Genomic DNA, 17171 nt, shown 5'->3' with positions numbered 1-17171 from the left:
GATCAACAAAGATTAGGTGAATAAAACTGGGTGCTGGGAGGCTGCTGCCCACTCAAGATCTAGATTTTTCCAGCACACCTGGTATAGGTGGAAACTAGTTTTTAGTTCTTGACAGTGAAACATGAATGGAAATGGAGATGCCTTCCTTTAGTCTCTCATCTCCATATGCTGGCTTAAATGTCTCAAAGATCTTAGGGGGAGAGGACCCACAAGGTGAAAGAGTCTGGGTATTTAAATAATAATGCAGAAGACTACTAGCCAAATAAATTAATGTGAGTGAGAAATACAACTCTACTGTGTTAAAATTTAAGGGATTATCTGTTAGACAAGCTAGTGTAATCTTAATACAGCTAAAACCTGTGATTTTATTTATAATTTACTTTGTTTCACAAACCATTCACAATAACCTACAGGATTAAATAAATTTAAATGGAAAAGAAAAAGAAATAAAAATGGGAGGATGTAAGTTAGAGTATAAGGCCAAGATCAATGGCAATTTAGAGCAGAACTATTCAGTCTATAAAGTTACGCCAAAAATTTGGCTCCTGACTTTCTGAAAACCAAAGCAATACTAAGATATTTAAAGTTATATGAATCATATTGTACATAAGGAGAAAGCACAGTTATTTATTAAGCAAAGAAAAATTTTCCTGACACTTCAATTTGAAAAAAATGTTTTATGGAATACCATAGAGAACACTGAGTAATAGCGAACAATGTCCTCAACCACAACTCTTAATAAATATAAATAGTGACATTTATAGAGACATTTTTTGTAAGCTATTTTTTGTAAGCACATCTGCTACAGGTGGACATGGGACAACCTGTCAGTGTGATTCTGGTAGTTGTGACTAGTTACAAAGATAAATAAGATATGTCCCTTGAACCAGGGAAACTCAGTTTCTGGAGGGAAAGAAAGATATGTTACACAGTAAGTGGCAATATGACTGATAACTACTGAGAGAGAAGCATTAATCAGCATGTTCTGGTCAGTTCTACAAAGCTGTCTTTCTCTTCTAAATGATTAAAAGAATAACAACCTTACTTTTCTTGATTTTATTTATTTGAATAACATGACTTTTCTAAGATAAGAATAACGGGCTTTATAGGCATGTGAGTTACTCCTAAGGTGGTAACTCACAAATTTCTGATTGCTTTCCCTGGAAACAGCACAGAAGGAACATAAGCCAAGGCTGCAGGAAAGGCACAGGCTTTGTATCACATAGCCCTGGGGCTGAATTCCATCTCTCGCATTTATTATCTGTGTCTACTTGGATACGTTACTTCACATCTTTGGTCATATTTCGTTAAAATGAGGCAATAGTACCTACCTCGAAGATAATGTATGTGAAGATTCTAATACTTCAATTCAATCATTAATACAACCAATCATCTGAAACACTACTCTGAGTAAAAAATGACAAAGCTGAGTTTTACTTAAATATTTCCTCCAAATCTTGCTTTCAGCTTCTTTTAGAGGAAAGAAGTAAATAGCAAAAAAGCTTGCATCCCTGGAATCCCTGCATTTATCCTCTGGTCAGTTCAAACCCAAAAGTCTCTGAACATGTATTCTTCAGACAACCTGTATGAAAATTTTCAGAAGGATGCTTGTTGGCACTTGCTCTTGGGCCTCTAGCTTACTGAATCAGAATATTTGGAGAGGGGCAGGGGATCTGTATTTTAAACAAATTCTCTAGGTAATTTTTATGGACATTGAAACTTAAGAATCACTGCCTTAAACCATCTAAACTTGAACTACTTCAGTGAAAATGGCTACTAGCATTGTAAACATAGAGAAATAGTAGTATCTTAAATCACAAGAATCATTTTATTCATCATACTTTTGTATGAAGGCAGGAAAATTCCTATATTGTTTTAATATAGGCATTAAATATAAGCTGTTAGAATATAAGCAGTGGAAGGATAAGCAGTCTTGAAGAGTTGATGACTGCATGCAAACAACTGAATATCCAGAAATAGTAATCTGACATATAGGATGCATAATCCTCATTAATTTATGTTGTTTTAATTTTCTATAGTCACATTTTTTAGCTTTTCTCCTGTCCTTTCTCTATTAGAAATACCAACATGGGCTGTTCTTCTTGAAACCATGTATAATTCATTCTTATTTTTTAATTCTTATCAATATATGGGTGGTTATACAATAGTCTCCACTTATCCACAGGGAATATGTTCCAAGACCCCCAGGGAATGCCTGATCTTTCTCTCTTTTTCTGTCAAAATAGTTTATTGTATTGTATTTGTCCTTCTTCTTGTGATGATGTGAGATGATAAAATGCCTACATGATGAAATGAAGGAAGGTCAATAACATAGGCATTGTAACTTAGTGTTAAGTTATTACTGGTCTTCTGATGATTCATCAGTAGAATAACCATCTGCTTCTGGACTATGGTTGACTGAGGGTAATGGAACTGTAGAAAATAAAAAATATGGATAAGGAGGGACTATTGTACTCAGTTACTAGATGAGGAGACCTGTCTTTAAGAAGAGAATTTTTTTAAGATTTGAGGCTGCAGCTGAAAGAAATTATTGTATGTCTTAACCACTCTCCTGCTACCAGCCTCATAAACAAATTTATGGTCACTCCTATGTTTACTAATAGAGTTACTTCAGATAATGGATTCATCAAACATCTCTGAGCTATTCTCCACCTACCACTTGATAACCAAGTCTGATAAACCCAGTGCTGAATTATATACAATTACAGAACTTCTTGTTAGAAAATATACAGACAAGAGAACAAAACAACAACATTCGTAAAGTGCTAAAGTAAAATATTTCAACCTAGAATTCTATACCCAATAAAAATATCCTTCAAAAATGAAGGCAAAATAAAGATTTTTCAGTTCAACCACATCTGAGACAATTCATAGCCAGCAGAGACCTACTCTAATAAGAAATGTTAAAGAAGTATTTTCAGGTAGAAAGAAAATGATACCAAATGGAGATCTGAATCTTCACACAGGAGTAAAGAGCAGCAGAAATTGTAACTATGTGTGTATGTGTAAAAATATTTTGCTTCTCTGTTTTTAATCTTGTTTAAAGATAGTTGACTATATAAAGCAAAAATAATAATGTTTTACAGGATTTATAATGTGTAGACTTTAATTAAATACATGCCAACAGTAGCATAAGAGAGAAAAAGGGAGAAATGGAAGTATACTGCTTTAAGTCTCTCACAGCATACATAAACTGATATATAGTAGTATTGGAAGGTATATATGTGATATGTTAAAGATGTGTATTGTAAAACTTAAAGCAACTACTAAAATAACACAACAAAGAGTTATAACTTAATAAAAGAAATGAAATAATATAAAAATACAAAGGAAAGAATATTGCAAAAGAGGAGAAAAGGAGCAAAGAACTCATGGAACAAATAAATTTCAAAAACAAAGATGGCATATCAAAAGTTAACTATATTGATAGTTATATTAAGTGGAAATGGTCCATGAGCTCCTATTATGGGGCAGAGATGATCATTTTTGGATAAAAAAGGCAATTCTACTTTATATATGAAGACACCAATAGTTTAAAAGAATGGAAAAAGATTTGCACAAGTATTAATTTAAAAAAATAACCAACAATTCAGAATAATATATTCTATATCATTCCATATTATACTATATATATTTATATGTATATCATATACATATGATATACTCTATATCATACTATATTAGTATTAGACAAAACAGAATTCAGAACAAGGAATACTATCAAGGATAAATAGGGATATTTCATAATAATAAACATATTAATACATCAAGAAGAAAGAACAACCCCCAAATTTATGTATGCCTAAAAAAATAGCATCAGATTTCATGAACTAAAACCAGATACTGTTAAAAACAGAAGTAGACAAAACTCTAAATAGAGTTGGAAATTTCAACATTCCTTTCTTAATAATTTTACAGATTAAAAAGAAAAATTAGTAAGGCAAGAGAAAAATTTAAAATAAACTCTCCACCAATGTGACATAAGTGACATTTATGGAATATTCCACCCAATAAAAGAAGAACACATACTATTCTCCAGTATATATATGTACACTCATCAAGGTAGACCATATGCAGATACACAAACCAAACCTCAACAAATGTAAGATTTAAACTGTAATTTCAAGAATCAAAAATTAAATTATACAGAGTATATTCTCTGACAACAGTGGAAGGAAGTAGAAATTGATAGCAGAAAGATGTATGATAAAATCCCCAAATATTTGGAAATTAAACAACACATGTCTAAATAACCCATGGGTCAAAAATATATCACAGAAAATTTGTAACTAAATATAATATAAACCCAACATATCAATATTTGTGGGATAGAGCTAAAAATGTACTTACAAGAAATTTATAGGATTAAATGATTTTATTAAAAAATACAAAATTTAATTTTTAACTTCCAGAAACTATTAAAAGAAAAGCAAATTAAAGTAGGCAGAAGGATAGATATTTTAAAAATGGAATAAATGGAGTAGAAACCATAAAAAGCTGGTTCTTAGAAAAATCAAAAAATTGATAAATTTATGCCCAGATTGATGAAGAAAAGAGACCTAAGACACAAATTACCAATATCAGGAATGAAAGAGAAGACACAATCACTGATCCTATAGAATTTAATTAAAAGGATAATAAAGGAATATTTGGTAAAATGTATTGCCAATAAATGTGACTTTGAGGAAATGAACCAGTTTGTGGGGATATGTTAGCTACCAGAGCTTACTCAAAAGCAATAGGTAATCTAGATGGTCTTGTAATCTATAAATTATTTCATAATTAAAAACCTTCCCATCAAACAATCCCCAGGCTCAAAGGACTTCACTGGTGGTATTATGCCAGACAGTTAATGTAATAATTGTGATATAGCCATAAAATGGGATACAATTCAACAAGAAAAAATAACAGACTGATGTACATACAAACATGGGTAAATCTCAAAACCATTTTTCTGAGTGAAATAAGCCAGACATAAAAGAGTAAGTACAAAACTAAGTGACAGAAAGCAGATTAGTTGTTGCCAGGTGCTGAGGAGGAGAGGAGGGATTAACAGCAAAGAACTATAGAGAAATTGCTGAGGTGATGAAAATGACTTGATTATGGCAGTGGTTATAAAACTACATACATGTTGGACTATGGTTAACATTGCTGAATTTTATTGTATGTAAATTATGCCTCAATCAAGCTGATTATACAATAAAGAACCTGGAAGAACTGGCTAATTTCAGTGCTCGGAAAGGGAAAATATGGAATGAGCCTAGAACATATTTTTGTGCCAGAAGATAAGGAAGCATGTAACGAATAATAGGGGAATGTCACATGAACAAAGGGACCAGTTTGAACGGGCTCCCAAGAGCTGATCAGGGATAATTTGAGAATCAGAATAAATAATGAAGTAGTGAGTTATACACTGGATAAAATGAAATTTAACCAGTCCACACTGTTACAAATAAGTTAATGAAAAGATAAACCAATGGGAGCAAAGAGCTCTTCCTTAGAGTTAAACGCCATCCAAGTATAGAAGGAGTGGTGGCAATAGGAAATCATGGACAGCAGTAAAATTAGTAGGCTAACTTTACAACAGACAGCATGTTTACATAGTCTCAAAATGTCTCACCCATCCTAATAGTTCTTATTTATAAAGGGAAAAAATAGTAACTTTACAGTGGAGAAAACTGGCAGACCCCACCTTAACCAGTGACCAAAGCTGGCATCACCAATACTGGGCAGACAGACACACATGTTTACTAATATCATCCCTGAGAAGGGTTCAGCGTCACTTCTGTGGGCTTCCTGGCAGAAATGCATAACCTGAATCTAATAATTAGGAAGTATCAGACAAATACAAATTAAATGGTAGTCTAAGAAACTGGAATGTATTCTTTAAAAATGTCAATATCAAAAAACAAAAGGAAAAACTGAGGAACTAGATTAAAGAAGAAAAAAAGAGAAATGACACCAAAGTACAAGTTTTGATCTTGGATTGGATCTTGGGTCAGGAAGAAAAAATGCTATAAAAGACATTATTGGCAAAATAGTAGCTGTAAAATAGCTACAAACAAAAGTCATTAGAGGCACAGTTTGAATATAGACTGTGACTTAAATAGTAATATTATGTCCATGTTAAATTTCCTGATTTTGATAACTTCACTGTGGTTATATAGGAGAATAATTTTGCTTTTAGAAAATATACACATAAGTATTTAGAGGTAAAGGGGTATGATGTTTTCTGCTACTCCCAAATGGTTTAGAAACTATAAATATACACAGAATCAGAAAGCAATGTGAACAATTAGTGTATCTGGATAAGGGACATATGGGAGTTCTTTGTAATAGTCTTACAACTTTCCCATAGGATTAAAATTCTATCAGAATAAAACTTAAAACAGTAACAGCCTGGTTTGGGTGTATCTGGGTGTCTTTCTAGATTCTTTCATTCCCTGAATGATGTGGCAGCCATCAGTTGAAAATCCACCATGTGCCAGAAATAATTCTAAGCTCAGTCAGCTCTACAGAAACAGAGCTCACTATACTTTTTCCAACGCCAGGAAGTTCAGTACCTAATAAATTTGGAATTGGGATATAAGTGATGTAGCAGAGTTTGTTCAAGATAACACGTGAGACATGAGAGAGGCACCCATGCAGATTCAGGAGGCAGGGACACATGTGGGAGGGGATGACCTTGGTGCTGCACTTGGATGATGTGGGCATTAGCCAGCCAGAGGAGCCTCCCTGGCAGAAGGTGCACCAGAACAAAGGAACGAGAGCATGTAAGGAGCCCTTATGTTCAAGGAAATGTAGGTTGGTTTGTTATGAATGCTTGGGTGGAGGTAAGAGAAATATGAGCCTAGAGAGAGGCCAGGGTCAAATTAAGAGAATCCCCAATGCCACATTAAAGATCTTTACATTGTATCCTGAATGCAACATTTTTGGAAGATAGTCAACTGGAGAGATTCCTTAAAAGAGGAGTCCATGGCTCATGATGGGGCTGTGTCCATTTGGAAGAGGACATTTGGAAGGCATCAAACTACAGCGGCTGTTAAAGCCATGGGGTGGCTGGACTCACTGAGAGAAAGGGAGGAGTAGCATGAAAAGAATAGGATAGAGATGTAGCCCTGGGATCATCAACATATCCGTCCCGGGACAGCAGGACGGAAAGGATGCAATCCCAGAAAAAGAGGCCAAAAGTTGGAGGAAAACCGAGAAAGAACGAGATAGCAGAAAACCAATGAAAAAGAGGATTTGAACAACAATCAAAAAACCCCACAAAGGTTAATATTAACATTTTTATCCCCAGATAAAATATCTGAACTAAAAATTCATTTTCTCAGTTATCTGCACATGCCCTGCAATGTAACTAACTGAGCTATATTGGTAAGTAGGTCAGCTACCTTACCCTTGTGCTTGTAGATCTTCATCAGGAAAAGTAAGGAACTGTACTAGCTAATGTCTGAAGTCTTTTTTGCTTTAACTTTTTTGCTCAGGATTCAAAGCTCAGATTTTTCTGTTAATAGAACACAAAGTTAAATGTGTTTCATCTGTACTACTGACGGGCAGGCATTGCAGCTGGATATGACTTACTTCCAAAAAGGGCAGAGGCAAGACTTTGGAAACATATTTCAAATAATTCTAACAGTCTGCAGTCATGTAAAACTTCAAGAGTTTAAAGCAACAAAAGAAATGGGACTGCTATTTGTTAGGCCTCTAGACCACATGGCTTCATTTACATGGTTACATTGGGCTGTGATGTGGGGCTGAGGTTAAAAGTTTAGTCTTCAGACAAAACAGGTGATTCAGATGTTGTCACAGGTGAAGGTCCCAGCCAGATACTCTGGCACAGACTGTTTCTGGCTTTTACAAGAAAACTAGTTGTTCATCTACTTGAAAGTGTTTGTACACACATGTCATTCGTGTACTTTTCCTGAGTCAGTTTTGCTCACTGAAGAACTGGAGAATGTGTCCTTTGTGAAAACACCATGCTGAACACTGCTGAGGAATAGAAAGATGCAAAGGACACAGCCCCAGACCTCAAGGAACTTACTATCTAACAAGGGCAGACAGACATATAAGTGGGTGTGCTCTTCATGGCAAAATGGAATTGATGCTGTGGTTCTGTTACACACACAAAGCGCACAGCAAGTCTCTAGATTCAAGTTATAATAGCAGAGAACCTTTGAAAGCAAAAGGTAGTATGCATTTGAGTTTGGCTCTCAACTGGAGCATTAATTAGAGGTGATACAGATTTCCATGAAGACTGATATAAAGGCAGGATAAAATTCTACTTTCTGGTGTCTCTCTTCCCAAGGGAAGGAAGAAGGAACTTCTAGAAGGATAAGGTAGTTTATGCTGTTTGTATGTGAAAGAGGATTCTGAAAAAGCAAGTCATTACATATTTAATAGCCACTAAATAACACTTTGTCCCAGGCACTGTCCTAAGTGATTTACAAATATTAACTCAATGCTTTTAATAAACATGTAAAACCTTATTATTCCTATTTAGCAGATACAAAATTGAGGCACAGGGAGGTTAAATAATTTGCCACAGGCATATCTATTTCATTTCACTTTGTTGAAAGTTCTCAGAGGTGAAAATAGCCTAAAATATTAAGAAGGAAAGTGCAGTTCCTGACAAATGATGTTACAGAAAGTCAGGCCCCAGGCTCAGAATGCTGATGTCATCTTCAGTGCCTTTCTGTCCACTTTGTGTGTGCTCTCCAGAACCTTCTGCTCATTCCTTAGAACACCCCTCCAAGTGCTAGCCCTTAGACCTGGGCAAGCAGAGCCCCTTCTCTGGGTCCCCTATCTCAGGGGTTCTATGCTTTGCAATGCCATCTGATTTCTAGGGCTGGCTGGGTCTAGTAGTACCATTCTGGAGGGTGCCTCAAGCTTAGCAGAGATCCTGTGTGGTCCCTGCTTCTCCCTTCAGGGAATTCTTCATTGTTCACTGATGAAGTACAGACCCAGCCCTTTCTCACATCTTCTCCAGTCTAACTACAAATCACCTTTCCCACTTCATCTCCCAGTTTTGCCTGTTACCACACATTAAGTCTGTAACAAAATAGAACTTCTGGCAGTTCTTCAACATGGCTATCCCTCTCTCATCTCCTCACATTTGCTTTTAATATTCCTGCCCTACTTCTGTCTCTCTCCCATTGTCTCCATTAAAATTATATCCAATCTTGAAGGCCTCAGATGCCTCCCTTTCCCAAGCCTTAAGTCAGATATCGTGTCTCTTTCTTTTCATCTCCTATGCTTATTTATAAAGCTGTGCCTCTTTGGTAGGTTTTTTTTTTGGCCTCTTTAGAAGGTTACTTAAATGGCATGAAGACTAAGACTTGGCCAGTGTTAGGGTTCAAATGAGTCAAATACTTTTTTGTATTGACAGAAACATATTTTTACTATTGCCAACTTACATGATGAGTTTTATTAAAGAGAATCACAATCATTAAAGAGCATATGTAAGGTATGCGGTCAGTGGAAGCTGATAACAAGAATATTCTTGCAGTTCTCAAGATGAAAAGCACAAATGCTATTTTGAGTAAAAGCTAAGAACAAAAATGGTTGAACCCATGACAGTCTAGAAATCTTATTAATGTCATAAATCTACTAAAATTTTTTTTCTTTTGGAAAAGAATAGAGCCAGAGGAAAGCAGATTTCTATTTATTGCCTTTGTTGTCTTAAAAAAAACAGATTCTGCCAAAACTATGGTAGTCATGCAGATCTTGGCATCTGTGATCTCTAACAGGTTTCAGATTTCCAAAAATGACTAGAAAATCACATGTCAGCAGACTAAAGGGGTAAGGGGAAATGCTGATAGAGAACAAGTGAGTTTTATGTGCTCTTGAAATTCATAGAAAAAAATATGCAAAGTGCTAATCAGAGAGCCTTCAATCTTTCATCTTCTCTTTATGACAATGATTAAGCTCATAATGTCTTTCAGAGACTTGGGAAAAGAAAACAAGCTGGAAAATCAGTGCAGCAAATGGCAAACATGCCATGGGTGTGTATTAGACTGAGAACAGCATCAGAGAGAACATGGTATTTTGGTAATACTGTCCCTGGATTGGTAAACTTAGATCTATTATATTTTTAGCCTGAAACACATTGAAACACAGATGTGCATGTGAACGCACAGATGTGGATGTGAAGGCACAGATGTGATTAGAACAGTTAGGTGATGAAAGTTCAGATACCTCTGATTTAATCAAGGTCTAGCCCACACCTATCCCTGACGAAGGAAAGGAGATCCCAGAATAGTGAAGGGACTTGCTCAAGTTAACAGTCTAGATGGTGACAGGACCACAATTAGAGTCCAGATCTCTTGAGTCCTAGTACTCTGTCTCTGTCTCACATTGCCTCTTCCTTTTGATTCCTCTCCATTCAGCTTAAAACATATTTTTAGAGCCTAAAAGCCTGTGTTATATAACTGTGAGGAATTAGAAAACAGATCAGAGTTGTATTTACACCTCTCTTGTGTGAGAATCCAACTTGATGTCTTAATGAAGCCCTTGCACCAGAGATGAATAGGGTGGTCCGGGAGGGGGGCCCTGGGGGCTGCTGTGCCATTTGGATCATCATTAGCCCAACTGAGCTGCTAGGCATGACAAAAGTAGAAAGAAGAGGATGTTTTTATGTTTTACAGACTTAGAATATTTGCATATGTATCTATCTCTCGATATAGATATCGATAATTTATATATAAAAAAGATATTTGCTTTATTCCTTTTATTTATGAAAGTCAAGACCTGATATTTCCTGAAACTGAGGGTGGTTGGAGTGCCTAAATACAAAAAAAAAAATCACTACTTAGCGAAATATCTCTGGGACATGGACTAAGAGGGTATCGAATATCGAAGAGCAAGGATTTACAAGCCAGATTGTGGTCAACCAGAGAATTTGAGTTTCCCAGGTAAATATGGGCATGGAGCTTTGCTTTTCTTAAGAAGGTAATTTAACACTGTATTTGTTTGTTTGAAATAACTTCGGAATTAACATGTAATAGGGAAGTTTTCAGACCTATGCAAGTAGGCCAACTGCAAGAATTAGACTTTCTTTTAAAAAACAGGGGAGTGTTTATGCACTTGAGTATAAACGGCAGATTTCCAAAAGCTGTCCCCTAACACACTTTAGTTTCTAACTCTAAAGCAGTATTTGAGGGAAGATATAAAACAGGGAACACAAAGCTGTTTCTTTACTGTTGACATGGGCCCAGGAGTCCAGCAGAGCATGAGTCGGGCATAGGCTCTGAGCTGCAACAAGCTCCCTTCAGGAGGGCCAGCCCACAGCAGGGTGTTTTGTTACGCAGATAGCCCAGACAGTCCCATAGAGTTAACCCACACCAGTAACAGTTAAACCAAATATGTCCATTTCAGTAGCCCATCCTGACACCCTCATTTCTGAACATAGAAATATGCCTTGTTGTTTATTTGCACCGCTGCTCCCCTGCATTGGTAACAAATAACAAAAGCCATGGTCATGTCTATCCATGTAACACTGGCTTCAGGCAGGCTAGATCCGGGAGGGTGTGGCTCATATGCATTTCTTTTGAAAACTAGGTTAGAAATGTGACCTAATGCTAGAAAAGTCTGTAGCTCCCAAAGAGGAGGGAGCTGTGAAAGTCTGGTGCTAGCAACAATGGCCAGTTGCCATCCTGACAGAATTGCACAATCAGCTTCCAGGACACGTTTTTCTAGTTTACTTTAGGAACCAGTAAGCCACACTAGAGGGCAGACTAGCCTAGACTTTTTTCCCATCCAGCGAGAGTTCAGTCTATTGTGTCTAACATGATGCTTTACAGCAATGGAGTCTTAAGTGTATAAAATCGTGTCAGTGTTTCATTAGCATTGATGAAGATTGTGCCTCAGGTAGAGGTCCCTTACTTAACTTTGTATTCAGGGAATTTAATCTCTTAAATGCTTAATTTAGATAATGTTTAAGGACGATAAAAACAACAGAAAGCCTGTGAGGCTAGTGGGTGACTTATGGTTGTTACAAGCTGTGTCAATAGAAGACAAGCATCGTTAGGAGAAGGTGGTAAGGTGGCAATGACCGGGTGTACACAGAGGCCTCCAAAGGAACAGGAAATACTGGAGATATCAGCCCAACGACTAACTGGATTCGTAATGCCAAGCTATGCCTGATCTGGTGCTTTGTAATTTCTCATCTTTTCAACTCTGAAATCACATTTCCTTTTCCTTGTATGACTGTGAAACAGTCTAGGGACCAAGAGGGCAAGCTGTGTGGAAGTGAATTGTCCCAGAAATAAACTCAGCATTGTTCTGGCTGGGACAGTCCCAATGCCACCTCAGAATCTTTAGCCCTTTTGGTAATTATAAGATGTGGTAGAGAAAGGTACAAAATTTTCACACTGGTGATTGGGAATAGATACTGTGGTGACACTGGTTGATTGACACTAAGTGTTCTATTAATTTACTCAAGAGCAGGTATGAGAAATAAATAGTTTTCATACTCAGTGTATTAGAAGGGTTGTCCACAAAAAAATAGAACCCATAGGAGATATATACACATCTATACATATATATATATTTATAAAATAGGAGATATGATTTATTACGAGGAGGTTTGACTCACCTTATTAAAGAGGCTGAGATGCCTCAAATATGCAGTCAGGAAGCTGGAGGCCTAGGAAAGCTGACGGTATAGTTCTAGCTGAGTCTGAGGGCCTGAGAAACAGGAGAGCCGATGGTGTAAGTTCCAGTCCAAGTCTGAGATGGAAGGCAGGAGAAACCAGCGTCCCAACTTGAAGACAGGCAGAGAGAAAGCACATTGTCCTTTGTTAGGCCTTTTCTATTCAGGATCTTAGCAATGGATGAGGCTTGCCCGAGTTGGGAATGGCAATCTGCTTGGTTCAGCCTACAGACTGAAATGTTAATCATATCCAAAAACATCTTCAACTGACACACCCAGAATAATGGTTAGCCAAATATCTAGGCACATCCTGCCCAGTCAAGTTGATGTATAAATTTAACACAAGCTAGTCTCTGTGTTGGTTGTATTTATTTAATGCTTTAGAGATGTTAAGGCGCTTTTATAAACATTATCTCTTTTGTTCCTTACCACAAGTCTGTGAACTAGGTAGGGCATACTGTTGCTAACATGTGGTTACTTAACGTCTGTGAGAGTAATTATTAAGACATGGGATGATCTTCATGCCTTTTACAGATTATGACAATGAAGCACAGAACAATTTTGTAACTTGACAAACATACGATTTACATTAGTTCTTCTGATTCATAGTCCTGGGCTCTTCTGAGTACATCTCACATTTATTTCAAAGTCCAAACAATAGCTACAACAACTAAATCTACAAAAGATGCATACTCTAACATGCAGAGTAAAAGTTCCCTTGGTTTAATTTATCCTGTGTTATAATGTACATAGTGTACCTATAATAGGCTTGGCACATTAGAGTAAACGAAACTTGAATTAAGCAGTGGTAGAGCTTAAAGTGGACAAGATAGAAGTGGAATAATTATGTTAGCATAATTAATAATCATATAGCTATAGGAACAGCCCATGCCTGAAGACTTTCCCACTAGTGACACAGATTTGTCAGATTTCCTTTCATTTTTCACTCTTCCCAGACAGCTTTTCCTTACCCAAGCAGTAAATTCCTGGGGCACATAGCACATGTAGTGTGTCAGATGCTTTTGTTCGGCGACCAGGACATCAGGGCACTTGAAGGGGTTAGCCTCCTAGTGATGGCAGAGATGCTAAGAGGGGCAAAGGGGACAGAAGGGAGAAAAGAATGCTGAACCAGACAGGTTTTTCAGTCTTTTGATCTACAGTAGCCATTAAGACAAGAATGTTAACTTGTTAATTTGTGTAACTTCTTTCTGCACCCAGAAATGAGAATTCAGTGGAGTCACAGCTTACTTAGGGGAAAGACCCAAAGTTAGCATGTGACAAAAATCATGCACAGCCAAAATCACCCTTAAAATCTTAAATCACCCATGAAATATAGTGGACAGAGTTTTACAACCTGGTTTAAAACAAGTTATATGCATAAATGTATAATATATAGTACCTAATAAAAATGCATATGCACAATTTTTAAAAATATTGTTTACAAAAAATATACATAGTAGTCCCCCCCTTACCTGCAGGAAATATGTTCCAAGACCCCTAGTAGATGCCTGCAACTTTCTATAGTACTGAAACCTCTATATATTTTTTTCCTATCCTTACATACTGTGACAAAGTGTAATTTATAAATTAGGTACAGAATGAGATTAACAACAGTAACTAATAATAAAATAGAACAATTATAACAATATACTGTCATAAAAGATATGTGAATGGGGTCTCGCTGTCTCTCAAAATATCTTACTGTTTTGTACTCACCCTTCTTGTGATGATATGAAATGAAAAAATGCCTACATGATGAAGGGAAGTAAAGTGACTGCTGTCGACATTATGATGTAGCATTAGGGTACTGTTGACCTTCTGACGATATGTCAGGAGGATCATCTGCCGCTAGACTACAGTTGTCCATGAGCAACTGAAACTGTGGAAAGTGAAACTGGGGTTAAAACACTAGAATCACACCCCACATGGCATGATGCTCATACTTTGCGGGTTGTATTAACTGAAGCTACCTGAGGGTCTCATGTCTCACGTTCTCTCATTCCATGGCCTATACTTATTACTGGAATGGTGGATTCAGTGGCAAGCTAATTGTGTTTTATTTTAATTTTTTATTTTGGCATAATTCCAGAGTTGCTAAAAAGTTACAAGAATAATACAAAGAATTCCATTAATATTTTAACCATATTTGCTTTATTCCTTTTTATTTCTTTCATGTATTATTGGAGTGTATTTTTAAAAAATTGTTGTTTCCTCTCATTTGTGCATGTATTATTCAATTCACCTATTTTAAGATATGTATTATTAAATTCACATATTTTAAGATATTAAGATTTAAATGATGCAACTTCAGTCTAATTGCATCTTAGAGAAACTATATGAGCGATTTAATCAGTGTTGCTAGTGTGTGTTAGATGATAAAAATGGATAAACCTGAGCTGAGTGGAATAAAGAAGCCCAAAATGTTGATCAGGCCAAGCAAAATGAATCCTAGTAAATATAAAAAATAAAAAACAGGCACTTCACGGTTGCTAAAAATGCTGTTTGGACTGAATTATGAAAATCATTGCTAAACCAGAATAAAGTCTGCCTTTTGGTAATTTGCATCACTAATGTGCTATTACACTTTCATGTTTTTTTTTAAACATACAGATGCAAGTGACATGTATGAGCTCATGAATAATTCAAAAATCCACTGTGAGTCCTCACCTCTGATTTCTATTGTTCCTCAGCAAAGGGGGCCGGCTTTCCATTATTGCTGGAGCTGGAAGAATTGTCACTGTGCAATATTAGCATTATTAACATTATTGCAAGTGATTATTGTGATTACAAGTGATTATTCTTACAAGTAATTATTAAGCCCCTCAATTATCTGGTCTTCAAACATCAAGACACAATTCGCGCATTTCAAAACATAACTCACTGCATCTTAATGTCTATGAAACTAACTGGTCAGTAAGTTACTACCCGATGGAGAACTCGACTGTCTTTGTGCTCTTGTACAGGCATAGCAATATAAATTACACTTTCTTAAGCAATTGGTTTCAGATTGTAGAAAATGCTAAAACACTTCTGAAAGCAGATTAAGGAACATCCAAACTAGAGGGAACCTCAACGAATCAGTCAAGTCAGCTGTGCTCCTTTAGAAACAGCACTTTGTCAGCTGGTTGCCTTATGGTAATAATGATGTATTTGTAGTATGGTTTCCAAATCTTTGTCCATATAACTAATCTCCATGACTTCCTTTGTTTGTAGAACACTTTGTTTTATTTTAGTTTAGTACAACTCTCCCCTTCCCCACAAAGCAATGAAAAAATGGAATGGCCAGCAGTTGTTTCAATGCTGAGAAACTAGCCTTTCAAATGAGCGCCTAGGGAATGTTGAGGAACACCAGCTGCTTGCTCTTATCTGTTATGGAACATGGACTTTGACATATAAGCAGTGGAGCTTCAGTGACATTTGTGGACAGAATAACATGCCTATTTTGAATATGGCACAACCCTGGAAGGAGATTTAAGGCAATCTCAGAGCAGAGAAGCAGAGGAAATGGGTCTGGGCCCCGGATCTGCCACTTAATAGCTGTGTGACCTTGGGCAAATAACCTAAGGGGAAAACTAGAGGAAGAATCCTGCCTCATGGAGCATTTACTAGGGGCAAGAATTTAGCAAAAGTCATGCCATGTAATCTACGCCATAGCCCCAGAGACAGACATTATTAGCTGTACGCTATCATGGAGAAACTGAAGCTCACAGAGGTTGAGTAACCTGTCAGATTCAAAGAGCTAGGTGAATACAGGAGTGTGGGCTGACGCAGTGGTTAAGGCTGTGGATTCTGGGTCAGTCAGATGGAGGTTCATATCCTCTATCCTGGCTCTATCATTTATTGGCTGTGCGTTCTCAGGAAAGGTGGTTAATAGGCTTTATATTTCCTATTTCTTAAGTGGGCATAATTCACTCTTATCTCATGGGGTTGTTGTGGATAAGATAATGCATACAACTGCTTATCTCACTGTGAGATAAGCTTGTGTTCAATTCTTTAGTTATATTAATCTTATTCTATGACAGAACTGAAATTTTTTAAACTCAGTAGCCCACAGATAATGATAATTCCCCTCCTCTCTTCTCCTGTATCATAAGATTATTATGATTATTATGGGGCTGGTGAAATAAGGTGAGGAAAGTATGTTGCAAATGAATGTGAGTGTGCATCTTTGTGATCTGCTCTTTATTTCTTTCTGATGAGTATCTCTTGGGTCTCCAGGTATGATGTGAACTTCTGAAAATCAGGAGTTACATTTTCATTTCTTCTGGACCCTGTGTTTATAGTCAGAGCTTTGAAAACATAAAGTGTGCAGTAAACCCTAACTCAGTGGCTCTTACAATCAATTATCTGAAGCACTTTTACTCAAATTAGAAAATGTTTTTATTTCATATTTATTATTTTTGATTGAAAACTGTATAATTCCAATTTGTCTTATGTAGAAGAAGGGTATTATTGAGACCCAAGAATCCTGTTAAAGTCCAGCAGTCACACTTTTATG

The 17171-nt window shown here is 36.5% G+C and overlaps 1 long non-coding RNA gene across 1 annotated transcript in view; it reads right to left on the bottom strand.

Annotated features, from left to right (window-relative positions):
* LOC140848950 (uncharacterized) overlaps positions 1-12928 on the bottom strand; it is a 90224-nt gene extending 77296 nt beyond the window's left edge. The window contains exon 1 of the long non-coding RNA XR_012130285.1: positions 12617-12928. This is a non-coding gene — a long non-coding RNA (uncharacterized lncRNA). The remainder of the gene's footprint in view (positions 1-12616) is intronic.
* Between the last annotated feature and the right edge of the window lie 4243 nt (positions 12929-17171).

Source organism: Manis javanica, chromosome 1, assembly GCF_040802235.1.
Source record: "Manis javanica isolate MJ-LG chromosome 1, MJ_LKY, whole genome shotgun sequence".
NCBI classification, from domain to species: Eukaryota; Metazoa; Chordata; class Mammalia; order Pholidota; family Manidae; genus Manis; species Manis javanica.
Note: the sequence above shows the minus strand (reverse complement) of the source record. Positions and strands in the feature narration are given on the sequence as shown.